General features: G+C 41.9%; 1 protein-coding gene across 4 annotated transcripts in view; it reads right to left on the bottom strand.

Annotated features, from left to right (window-relative positions):
* The window catches only part of lrrc4ba (leucine rich repeat containing 4Ba), a 72,188-nt gene that overhangs the window by 16,452 nt on the left and 43,418 nt on the right, over window positions 1-12,318 (bottom strand). The window lies entirely within an intron of this gene.

Here is a 12,318-nt window from a genome sequence, read left to right as displayed (position 1 = left end):
TTTAATAACTTTTTTTTTCATCCAAGTGAAATAAATATACAAAATACAACAGAAATATTTAAAGGTGTGTTCACACCGAATGCGAACAAGACAAATCTTTCTCTTGATCACCTGCCGTTGGTCGACTGACATTCCGCCTCTCACACACACACAAAAAAAAAATGCACAAATATGTCGACAATGCTGCAGAATCCGCTTCACATCGTCATCAAATAGGAGGAGCGTCTATCGGCATGTCGATGCTGTATGTAATGTGATTTGATTCGTCCAGTTTGCTCCATTCGGATCCCTCAAAACTCATCGTTGGCATCGGCAAACATTACTTCGCTCCTGATCGCACCTTTACTTTGGGATAACATGTAAATCACTCCATGCATTTGTCTTGTTCTAAGGGGTGTGAACACGAACGCAGCACCTTTTAAAAGAATTGAATTCATAGGGCAGGATGATTTGCCCCAATCAACGGAATGGATCCTAAGATGATCTTACGAGATACTCCTGGCGTGTGAGAGTTTCCCCGAGGACAAACGAGCATGCAGCCAGTTTAAAGTGACATGTAACCAATCAGAAAGTGAGGTGGGGGAAACACAGAGAAAGAAAAACACAACAACTCGCCTCTGTGTCATAGTGTAGCAAACGTAGAGCTCTGTTTGGGCTCCTCAGCTCCTTTAACTTTAACGGCTCTTTTTCTCTCTGCTAGTCCTTAAACTATCGCCATCGTTCTTCCTCGTTGGCCATGCCAGTTTACTCTCAGCTCACATGTGATCTGGAGAGGTTTTGTGAGAGTTCCCGTCTGGCATCTGAATGTTCCAGAGTGAAATCTGTTCCTGTGCTGTTCTTGCTGTTTGAACAGACACAACATAATGTACAAGAAAACTGGTACATCTATGTGTGGAGTACCAGGCATTAGTTTGGCCTTTCTGTCACACAGAGACAAATAATACATACAGTTTCAAATATATGCTTAAATATATACACATATTTACTTAAATGCCCTTGAGTAAGGATATTTAAGATATTCTACCTCAACCACACGTTTTTGTAGCCATCAGTTATATTAGTCATCAGTTATGGTATGGTTACGATCTGGGCTATGGGAAGGCCATTCCAGAATCTTAATGCTTGCAGCTTATCTATCTGTAGCTAACCTGCTAACGATTGTTAGCTGTGACATCATCTGCTCTGTCTTCTCTAACATAGAAAGTACTCCTGGGTCAATGTGAGCTTCTGTGCTTTCTGTGTCTCTGCTCTGTCTTCTCTAAGCCCCAGTGGGTGGAGGCAGATGAGCGTTCACACTGAGCCTGGTTCTGGTTCTGCTGGAGGTTCTCCTCCCTGTTAAAGGGGAGTTTTCCTCTCCACTGTCGCTTCATGCATGCTCAGTATGAGGGATTGCTGCAAAGCCATCAACAATGCAGACGACTGTCCACTGTGGCTCTACGCTCTTTCAGGAGGAGTGAATGCTGCTTGGAGAGACTTGATGCAACCTGCTGGGTTTCCTTAGAGAGGAAACTTTCTGGGTTTGGGATCCTTGTCCTGGAGGATTATCCAACTACTTATGCGCAGGTTTTAATCAGCAAGCCATGGATTTGTGTCAAATAAGAATAATTTGGATTTGGTCCGCATTAATTAATAATTATTCCACCCCATTTTAATTCAATTCAATTAAATTCTATTTATATAGCGCCAATCCATGAAACATGTCATCTCAAGGCACTTTACAAAGTCAAATTCAATCATATTTATGTAATGCAGTAAAACCACCCCAGAGTATGATGGTGCCACCACCATGCTTGAGAACTGCTCCAACAATCTTAGCCTCCTCCAAACATACATCATGTAATTGGAGCCGAGCGGTTCAGTCTTTTTCTTCTGTGATAAAAAAAATATATATTTCTTTAATGGGCAAATGTGTAAAATATATGCAAGAATGCAAAATGCCAAATTTCTGACGATAACTGTAAGGTAAGACTCTTAACAGTCGTGTTGATGAAGCCACTGAACAATCTTCTGCATCAGTTGTTACTGAGAAAACCTGCTGTTACTGAGCAAAAGAGAAAAAAATGCATGTAGTGAACAAAATAAAAACCCATCGAATAAAAAAAGGCAAACATAACTCTGTTGACAGGGAGCAGTGGGGCTTCTGAGACATTTGGTCTTAACTCTGAGATCCATTAATAACATCACTAGTGTGAGGTAGAGGCTTGCAGTCATCTCTGCCACCGTCTCATTAGTTAACACTAATTATACCAAGGTATAACAATTAATACGACAATGATGGATTGATGTTGGAACATGCCACACTTATCAACCGCAATTAAACTCAGACTTATTAAAGGTCCAAACCCTGGAAACAATAAGCCCGCCCAATCCCGTGGCATTTTCCTGCAGCAGACACAGAGGTGGGACCAAAATGCTAATTTCATTCTAGTGAGCGGCATTGTGTGCTGCAGGGCCGCAGAGTGGCGGTGAATAGCGCCGTCCACATTACCGCTAATAGATGACCGGTCAGGACAGACTCCAGCAGACCCAAGGAGGGGGGGGGGGGGCAGCGCTCCTCCTGCAGGTTATTTAGACCTGAATAACCCCAAATATCCAGCAATCTGTAGCCGGTTATTAATGATGATGGTTGTAATGATGGGACTTTCACTCGCAAACCCATTTGACACACTGAGCATCCTCAAGAAAGAAGACGTGGGTTGGGAAGCGGGAAGGGGGCGCAGAAAATGTGAAGAAGAGAAGGATTATTAATCTGATAGATGACTGTATGGCTGCAGGCAGAGGAGGGAATTATCAACACTACAGTAATAGATGAATACTGAACAGCTGCGGAGAGAGAGGGCCGGAGAAAGATAGAGACGAGCAGGAAGAAAGCAATGGAGATGGAGACAGATGGAGGGAAGGCTGGGTGAAAGGGACGGAGGTATAAATAGTGGAGGGAGCAGAAAAGAGATCAGTGGTAGAAAAAAAAGAGGAAGGAGAAAAGAAGAGGTATTAATATTAATAATCTGAGGAAGAGGAGAGGAGTGAGGAAGGCTCACCAGAGAGAAGAATATGAAACCGACAGAGACGGAGGGAGGGATGACAACACAGAGACGCACATAAAAAGAAGAGATGGAGGTAAAAGACAACACACAGGGATGAATATGAAACAGGTGGAGTTTTCCTTCACGTGCCGGGGGGGGGGGGGGGGGGGGGGGGGGGGATAGGTGCGCTCTGATTGGTGGGGCACGACGGATCAATAACGCGTACGCTGAAGTTCAATGACATTAAAACACACACAAGGACGCGGCGATAAATCACGCAGGCGACATCATCTGTGTGGAGGGGCAGCGGGACGGCTGCAGCGAGCCAGCAGTCAGCGGGGGGGGGGGGGGGGGGGGGGGGGGCAACATCTGTATGCTGGCATGCAGCCCTGCAGCCCTGCAGCCACCGTGTTATTTTTGGATCACCTCTTTCACGTGTTTTAATTTGCAGACACCATTTTTTCCCTCTTTCTCTCTGGTTTTTCTGAGGTGCCAGAGATTTATCAGGTAGACATCATCTGAGTGGAAAGGTGTAAAAAAAAGAAAGAGAAGAAAGAACGGCGAGGTTAAGATGGTTGCTTAGATGTTGGAGGAGTGAGTCGGTGGCGCAGAGTGAGGCTAGTTGATGCTGACAGGCCGTTAGAGGCTGGCTGATTGCTGTCACGTTGCAACAGTGAACACTTTTACTCCACCTTTCCTTCATGGCCTTATTACAGAGCTTACAGAGCTGGAAAAATGCTTTCTCCTATAGATTCATTACTTTTTGACTTTCAAACCTAAACGTTTCAGTTCATGAAGCTAACTTTTATATCCGGCAAAGACAAAAAGAACGCAAAAACTGTAAAAAGCACGCAAACGAGTCTCATACGTTACTGTGGAGGAACTTTTATTTCTTTTTTTATTTCTATTCAGCAACACTGCAGAGTTCCAAGATTTAAGTCCTGACTTTGACTAGGCCGCTCCAAAGCCTTTAGAGCTCAGCTCGCTGGTGCTGCTCAGATTATCGTCCCGCTGCATAACATAAGTGCATTTAGCTTTTAGGTCTGATTTTATTTTTTAAATGAGGTTATGTGAAGTTATTATCCGTAATAGAATAATTTAACTTAACCGTTGGTGTGTTGCAAAAATAAAACACCTGCAAGAAATGGAAGCTAATAGGTTAGTGAGATGTGTGTCATGTTTTTTCTAGCTGATTTTTTTAGCTTTTTAAAACAACTCAAAGTGAAAATGTTAATAACTGTGGAACAGAACATTGAGTTGGTAAATATTGACACAATTTTACAACAGACTGCTGGACGTTTATTGCTGCTTAGCTGAATTATGTCTGTCAGAGTCACCTTGGTGCTGCAGCACTGTCTTTTTTACTGCTGTTAAAGACACTTTTAATGATAATAACTTTGGAGAATCTCACTTCCAAGAAAGCCAAACTAATTAGATTAAGATCCCAGATGGATGGCCAGAGATTCTGCAGGATGTTTTGCTAAAGAGTAGATCAGTTAAGAAGGCATCCAAGTCCTGAAGCAGCAGACGAGCACCTGACCATCACACTACCACCACCGTGTTTTACTTATTTGTCTCTGAAATTATTATTGATTTTATTGTTATTTCTCTCCACAGACATAACCTAGGACACAGCAATGTTCCACTTTTGTCTCCTCAGCCCACCAAACATTTTCCTCAAAGTCACATCTGAGAGAGAGCCTTGTGTTCCTTTGGTCAGCAGTGGTTTTGTTCCTGGCGATGTTATTTTTGCCCAGTTTTATGCTTATTGCTGAATTAGCAGTGAGTTTATCTAAGGCAAGTGAAGCCTCCAGAGCTTTAGATGTTGTTTGGGGTTCTCCTGCAACCTCCTGAATGAGCCGTTGATGCACGCTTGGAGTGGTTTTGGTAGACGGACCACTCCTGGATAACGGTTCTCACTGTGGTTCTCTAGAGTCCTAAAGCCTTAGAAATGTCTGACATGTCAGACGGATAGATCTGAATGACACTGTGTCTCATCTGTTCTCTGATTTCTTTAAATAAGGCAATTATCTGCTGGCTTTTTAAATCTTTTAGTCTACTTCATACCTCATACGTTACCATGACTTTAATGTTCCTGCCTACCTGCACACTATTATCTCAGAATATCTAAATGCACGTTTCTGGAAACGAATTCTCAAATCATTGCACAAAAGCACCTTATTATCTGATTATTTGTTATCTGTGACTCAACAAGGACAAGTAGTTCAGACAAACTTTTGAATTTTTTAATCTTTTGAATGCCATAATGAGAAAAAAAACACTGTAACCTTTGTTCATTGCCTGTTTGTTTGTCTTTTTTATGTGTAAAACTTCAGTACGCTAACACGCGGTGACAATAAAGAGTCTTTCAATTGTCAGACAGGCACTATTTAAGTAAGCGATATCTGACTAAAGTCCTCAGGGGTCAGTGTCTTGCATATTTTAAATGCATTCCCAGCTGATGTAGGTGACTGAATTAGCATATCAGCATGTCATCAAGTGAGCAGAGGCCTGTCGGTGTCTGTTGAAATGGCTAAATGTCTAAATAAATGCAGCTGTGGAGGACTGACATTGAATACTGCTGATTTAGCTTATTTCATGATTCTACTGGTCTGGTAATCAGGCCTGGGTGTGACCAGTTTCACACTTTAATAAAGGCTCAGCTTGATTTAGATTAATAAAACTCCCTTCCTTGTTGGAACAAACATGGCAAAAAAAAAGCATATTCTGCTACCATTCTTTACTCTTTAAAAATGTTAATTTTGAAAACAGTCTGTCTTACATTAGATTGTTTTTGGTGACCAAAAATATTCAACGAGAAACATGTTATATAAAACGGACATACTATAAAGGACAGAGCACACTACTTCTCTCTGCCAACTCTTGCCAACTCGTCTGCCCCTCCGTTTCCAGCAGTCCCACTAATCCTGCCCCCCTTCTATCATCGCCGACCGCTGACCACTCCCCTGTTTAGAGCACTGTAGTCTCCATTGTGGGGGGGGGGGGGGTAAATACTGCGCTGACCTTGTAGTTTGGTGATAAATTAACCTGCAACAATGATGCGTATTAACCCCTAACCCCAGCTCTTTCTCTTGCAAACACAGCCACGCTGCAGCTTCCGTCTTCCATCCCCCTTTTTTCGTCCTCTCTCCACATTTAAATCTTAGCCAGCAGGGTTACCATGGTTACCTATTCACCACAGTCTCCCGCTCCGTCCAGCTGTATCCCACCGACTCTGCATCCTCCCCTCGCCTCCTTCCTCTCCCCCCCTCATTAGCACTCTGTACACACAATCATACACAAGAGGCCTGAACCAAAGTCTGAATGACATCAACTCTCCAAAAAGCCACGAGGAAGTGCCTCAGTAGGCCAAGAATTTTCAGCAGGGATGTTGCACTGATGGTGCTAAAATTTGATTTGTCCACACAAAGTTCAAGCAGCAGCAAACCACATGGTGAAAAGTTCAATTTTCAATTAAATTTTATTTATTTAGCACCAATTCATGATACACATCATCTCAAGGTTCTTTCCAAAGTCAGCTTCCATCAGATCCTCCAGGTTGGTGAGAAAGTTTCCTCTCTAAGGAAACCCAGCAGGTTGCATCAAGTCTCTCCAAGCAGCATTCACTCCTCCTGAAAGAGCGTAGAGCCACAGTGGACAGTCGTCTGCATTGTTGATGGCTTTGCAGCAATCCCTCATACTGAGCATGCATGAAGCGACAGTGGAGAGGAAAACTCCCCTTTAACAGGGAGGAGAACCTTCAGCAGAACCAGAACTCTGGTTTTTAATTAATACCAAGCATGATTTACATCAGTAAGTTTTTGGTAATGTGTTTCTCTTGCTTTCTTCTGCAGGCTCCTAGTGGTGACTAAAGGATGAAGCAGCTTAACTGAACACCAACAAAAAGGAGCGTCCTTTTCTTTAAGGAAAATGAAAAAAATGTGTATCACCTTAAATAACAGTTACAAAGAACGTAAAGAAAAAACAGCCAATCGCTACTTAAAATTCCTCTATTAATATTTCATTCACTACTAAGTTAGTAAATTAATCTGCGATCTGAACCAACAAAGCTAATGCTTAGTATGCTAATGCTAACATTAGCATTTTAGCGCTAATGCCACTGGAGAAGTATTAAGATTTTTCAGGCGCAGCAAAATTACCCAAGCACAATTCATTTACTGTCATAGCTCCTTATATTTCTCAGCTCTAGATAATCGTAATCATGAAGAAAAACAGAGACTAAACGTTACACAACCTAAACCAAACCTGTGTTCAAGTTTTTGTTGCAATTCTTTGTGATTCACAGAGGGAATTAGGTTGTTTTTTTAATAATGTTTGTCATTCCAACTGAAATTTTAGTTTTGTGGTACAGTAAAAGTTGTGGTGAAGTTATCAATGATAATTAAAACAGGTCAAAATGGGTTAACATAGACAAAGATCTGAGTCAAAAAATGTCCTAATGAGGTGTTTCCCGCCTGCCACGGTCTGCTTGGTGGATGGGTTGGTCCCGTTTTGGTGTGGGGTCCAGTGGTGTCTGCTCTGTTGTGGCTGGGGTGGCATAACGCCGGACTATGCTGTCTGTTGGACGGTGAGGTGCAGTGGAGGGTTGTTGGAGCGAGGAGGGGGGGGGGTATTTTTAGCTGTTTGTTTTTTTGTTTCTCAGGGGCATGTGTTTGATATCTGTGTCCTGGTTGTGGGTGTTCCTGTGGGGGAATTCATGCTGGGGTTCCTGAGAGGTGGGAGGTTCATGGTGTTGAAGTCGGAGGTCATTGGCTGTTTGGGCTGTTTCTTCCTGGGGCAGCTCTGGTTGGCTGGGTAATCTGAACGGTGTAGACCTGGATGTGGATGGGGGCCGGGGACGGACCAGGGTTGTTTGAAAGGGACGTTACACGGCCTTAATCTTCCCATTAATGGGTGTTTTTTCTTTCCACTGTCGCTTCATGCTTGCTCAGTATGAGGGATTGCTGCAAAGCCATCAACAATGCAGACGACTCTCCCTGTGGCTCTACGCCTCTCCAGGAGTGAATGCTGCTTGGAGAGACTTTGAAGCAATCAACTGGTTTCCTTATATAGGACATTCTTGACCAATCTTTATGATTGAACTTGACTTTGTAAAGTGCCTTGAGATGACATGTTTCATGAATTGGCGCTATATAAATAAAATTGAATTGAATTTGCACTGCAGCACAGCTGGCGCTTGGAGGAAGTCTGAACAGCAGCTGTTTAAATGTGTCCTGCAGTGCAACATGTGAACGCTTTCATGTAAAAACCAACAAAGCTGAAATGATCGTGTGTTGTTCAGTAGTCTTTAAAACGGGAGTTACTGAGGAAGCTGCTATGTTATGGGCGGCTATGTGGCACCTCAGTAAATCCTGTGCTCACAGGATTGGCAAAGTTGAGAAAAAAATAAACCATTTGAGATGTTAATGATTTTTTAATTAGGAATATTTCACTTTACTGTATATGATATCTAACATTTGTGCAAAATCCACCCACGGATTCAACCTGGAAGTGTCATCTTACAGAATGTCTGGTTCCACAAGTGTTTCTTTCAAGTTTTCATCAAGTTTTCTTAAACACCTTCCTACTCATGGGCACCAACCATGTTTTCATCTGTTGGCCAAACCAAAGGATTCGGGCTTGTTTCAGGCACTCAAAGCTAATTAATGTGCATATTCACAGGCTGAAACTGCAAAAGCTGAAAAAAAATAAAATGGTACACGCTTTTTCCTCAGATTTTACTTTGCACCTGTTGCTTTTTGCTACAAATGTTAATTAACTTGCAGACCCCTCCAAGGAAATACTTTTTAAAACCAAGTCATGTAGTGTTTTGACGTGTAACGTATTAGTCCAGAAGTCTCAAAAACACAGGCTTCAAAGCGGTGGGGCCTCACATATAGATAGAAAAAAAGCTTTTTCTACAAACACTGTGTTAAACTTGTCGACAAATCCTGTTACCTTGAAGAAATTGTTTTTACAACCATGAATGCAAAAAGAGGAAAGGTTACAACTGAGCATCAAAGGAATATGTTGATTTTGCTTAAAGGGGAATTTTAAATAATAAAGATCACAAAGACCACAAACTCCCTTTTTTCAGATGCACTTATTCACTCTTAATTTGTTGTCTTTGGTTATCGTATTCTTTGTAGCCAGAAAAAAAAATAAAAAACACATTTAAATTCTTTTAACTATGCTTTAAAGCTGGATTGTGAAAAATATACAACAATGTCTCATGTAAAATAAGAATGTGTTGTTCAGCAAACTTTGGTGTTTTGTGGGTTATAATCCAAATCTTTATGTGTTGCTTTCCAGAGCAGCAAAACTTGCTTCATTTTCATTTTAATCTCTTTCCATTTTTCACAGAAACAGCAAATGTAAACAGAGAAAAAGAGGGAACATTGTGCAGAAGCCAAATATATTTACCTCCCGTATAGATTTGAGACGATATTAGAGATTAGTTTGGAAAAGGTGTGTGTGTGTGGGGGGGGGGGGGGATAAAACGGAAGAAAGAGCCATCATTTAATGTCTTCACAACAGGTTGCAAATTAAATTCACATAATAAAACTTAAAGCCCCAGATGTCATGTGCATTCTTCCACATTCATTCCCAGGTAAGAAACCTGATTAAGTTAAGATCTCACCCAGAATATATGTATAATAAAGTTTTATCTGTCTAAGCAGTGCTTACTTTCCCACAATACAGATGCAGACAGATGTATTGACACCTTTACAGCTCATTGAAAGTATGCTTTAATTCAGCTAAAAGTGATTAAATGTAACTAATGTATGGTCAGCTGTGGTGCTCCACATAAAGACTATTAATCCTGTTTAGACATGTCGTCTAACCTGAAACAGAATCACGTGTGCTTTGGATCTTCTTTAAGAACCGTTCAGGTTCATAAGGTGATTTTCTTGATTTCTCGGCATCATTACAGTCATGGAAGAAAGTAATGGTACCCCTCTGTTATTCAAAGACAATTCCACAGCCGTCTCTGAAATAACTAACAAAAGTAATAAATCAAAACTTTGCTGAAAATTAACCAGTGAAAATCTGCTTTTGAATTGAACTCCAGCAGAATCTTTTTTTTAAAAATAACCTAAAGAAACAGGCGCAGACAAAAATGGCAGCGCCTGTAAATTAATATTTTGTTAATTTGTGCGAGCTTTTGAGGCAATCATTGCAGTGGAACAGTTTCTGCAGCTGTCAGTGAGACGTCTGCACCTGTCCACAGGTATTCTTGGCCACACCTCGTCAGCAATCTGCTCCAGTTGTGCTCAGGTTTTATACCGGGGCTCACAGGGGGGCAGTCGTATGACCTACGACCTGCAGCTGAGACCAAGCCTTCTGACACTAGGCAGCACATTTCTCTCCAGAATAGGCCTGTATTTCTCAGGACCCTGCAGACTGGGACCCCCACTGTCAGATGCAGCAAAGCAGCAACAATGTTCTTTTCTTGGTACGCTTTAGTTTTTGCACCTGTGAACATGGAGCTTGCCAAAAAGCTCCAGTTTTGACTGGTGAGTCCAGAGGACATTCTCCCAGAAGCTTTTTGGCTTTACATTATGCCTCGTGGTAAATTCCAGTCTTGTTTTTTATGTTTTACTTTCAACAGCAGCGTCTCCCGTGAAGTCCACTTTGGCTCAAACACTGAGGGATGGTGGGATCTGACACTGATGGAGATTTATTTGTAGTATTTCCTCCTGTGGCCATTTCCTTTAACATGCCTGTCTATAATTTTCCCTCTAAGCTCCTGAGACACATCTCTCCTCCGCTCGCCGTGATCCATGTTCAGTGTGGTACACACCATGTCACCAAGCAACTCGTAACCCTTTAAATAGACCCACTGACTGGTTACAAGCTAGAAGACATCTGTTATGCTAATTAGAGGACACAACTCAGCTGAAAATGTCCCTATGGTCAAATTATTTCCAATCTGTTCTAGATCTACCATCATTCGTCTCCAGACCTGCTCCAATAGTTTGGCTTCTGAAATGATTGTGTTCAACCACAATTCAAAAGCACTGATTTGCATTTGTTAATTTTCAGTAGGTTTTTATTTATTATTACTTTTGTCAGTTTCAGCTTATTCTATGGTGGGATTTTCTTTCATGACCAACAACTGTGTCTATGACTGTGATCTCCAATCACATGGCAGCACATTGTTGCACGCGTACACATCTGGAAAAGAGGAAAGACAACTTGCTAAAGTTTAAATCAACCATCAGAATGGGAAGCAGCGTGGCTTTGGTGCTAAGCAGGCTGATCTGGGTGTTTCAGAAACTGCTGATCTACGAAGGTTTCAATCACCCATCATTCAGGTTTACAGAAAATGTTCCAAAAAAAGAGAAAATATCAGGGAAATTTGTTGTGTGGGCAGAAATCTCTTCACAGCGGCAGGATTAAGGCACCTTTGGTCATCTCCATGTGTTTCATGAAAGCACTGATGCAGCGAGGGTGTAGAAGTCCACCTGCATTGTTACACCGCTGACTTGCTAAGGGAGCTAATCACAGCATCAGCTGACTTGTAAACGGAGGAGGTCGACCTTTCAGCTTTAAGCAGATTTATATAACGGTGATGCAGGATTTAAAAAGCAAAAACCAGACTCAGAAGAGTAAGAAGTGTCATGGTTTGGGCTGAAGGACCAAAGCGGCAACAAGACGACGGCTGAAAATAACAATATTTTAATGAAGCCAGCTCAGGAAGTAAACAGCGTAGGAACAGGGATCAAAAACAGACGACGCGACACAGGAGGAACACAAACCTTTAACTAATTAACTAATTAACATAAACACCCCAGCATCATGACCAGAAGGTGAGATAAATGGTTTAGGTGAAAAGAATTTGCTCGGCCAACAGCAGATAAATAAACTTTTCTCCACCTATGATGTCTGCAGGACCAGCAGCAGCTCAGAGGCTTCCTGTTTCTGCCCAGGTTCAGTAACACACTGGAATACTCTCAGAGTACACTTTAGGCCCTTTAGCATCATGTCCGGCGCTTAAGGACCACAGTGCAGCAATCTCCTGATGCTACCTGCAGCAGAGTAACGCACCGCGGCAGAAAGATCAGATTTAAGTTGAATCTGTGCTTGAGTAACTAAGGCAGCTCTGAAAGCAAACGGCTTCTTCACGTTTCTGTGGCGTAAATCATCAGTAGAAAGCTGACATTAGAGAGTAAATAAATGCTAAGTTTAAATCTTGGTTCTTTTAGTCGTTTTCCACTGAAACGTTGAATTATTTTAATGTTAGATCCAGAGAAATAAACAGAAAAGGGAAAAACTTTATCCTTAAGACTGG

The sequence above is a fragment of the Fundulus heteroclitus genome, chromosome 16 (genome assembly GCF_011125445.2).
Source record: "Fundulus heteroclitus isolate FHET01 chromosome 16, MU-UCD_Fhet_4.1, whole genome shotgun sequence".
In the NCBI taxonomy this organism is placed as follows: domain Eukaryota; kingdom Metazoa; phylum Chordata; class Actinopteri; order Cyprinodontiformes; family Fundulidae; genus Fundulus; species Fundulus heteroclitus.
The sequence above is the reverse complement of the archived record's forward strand: the minus strand, read 5'-3'. Positions and strand labels throughout refer to the sequence as shown.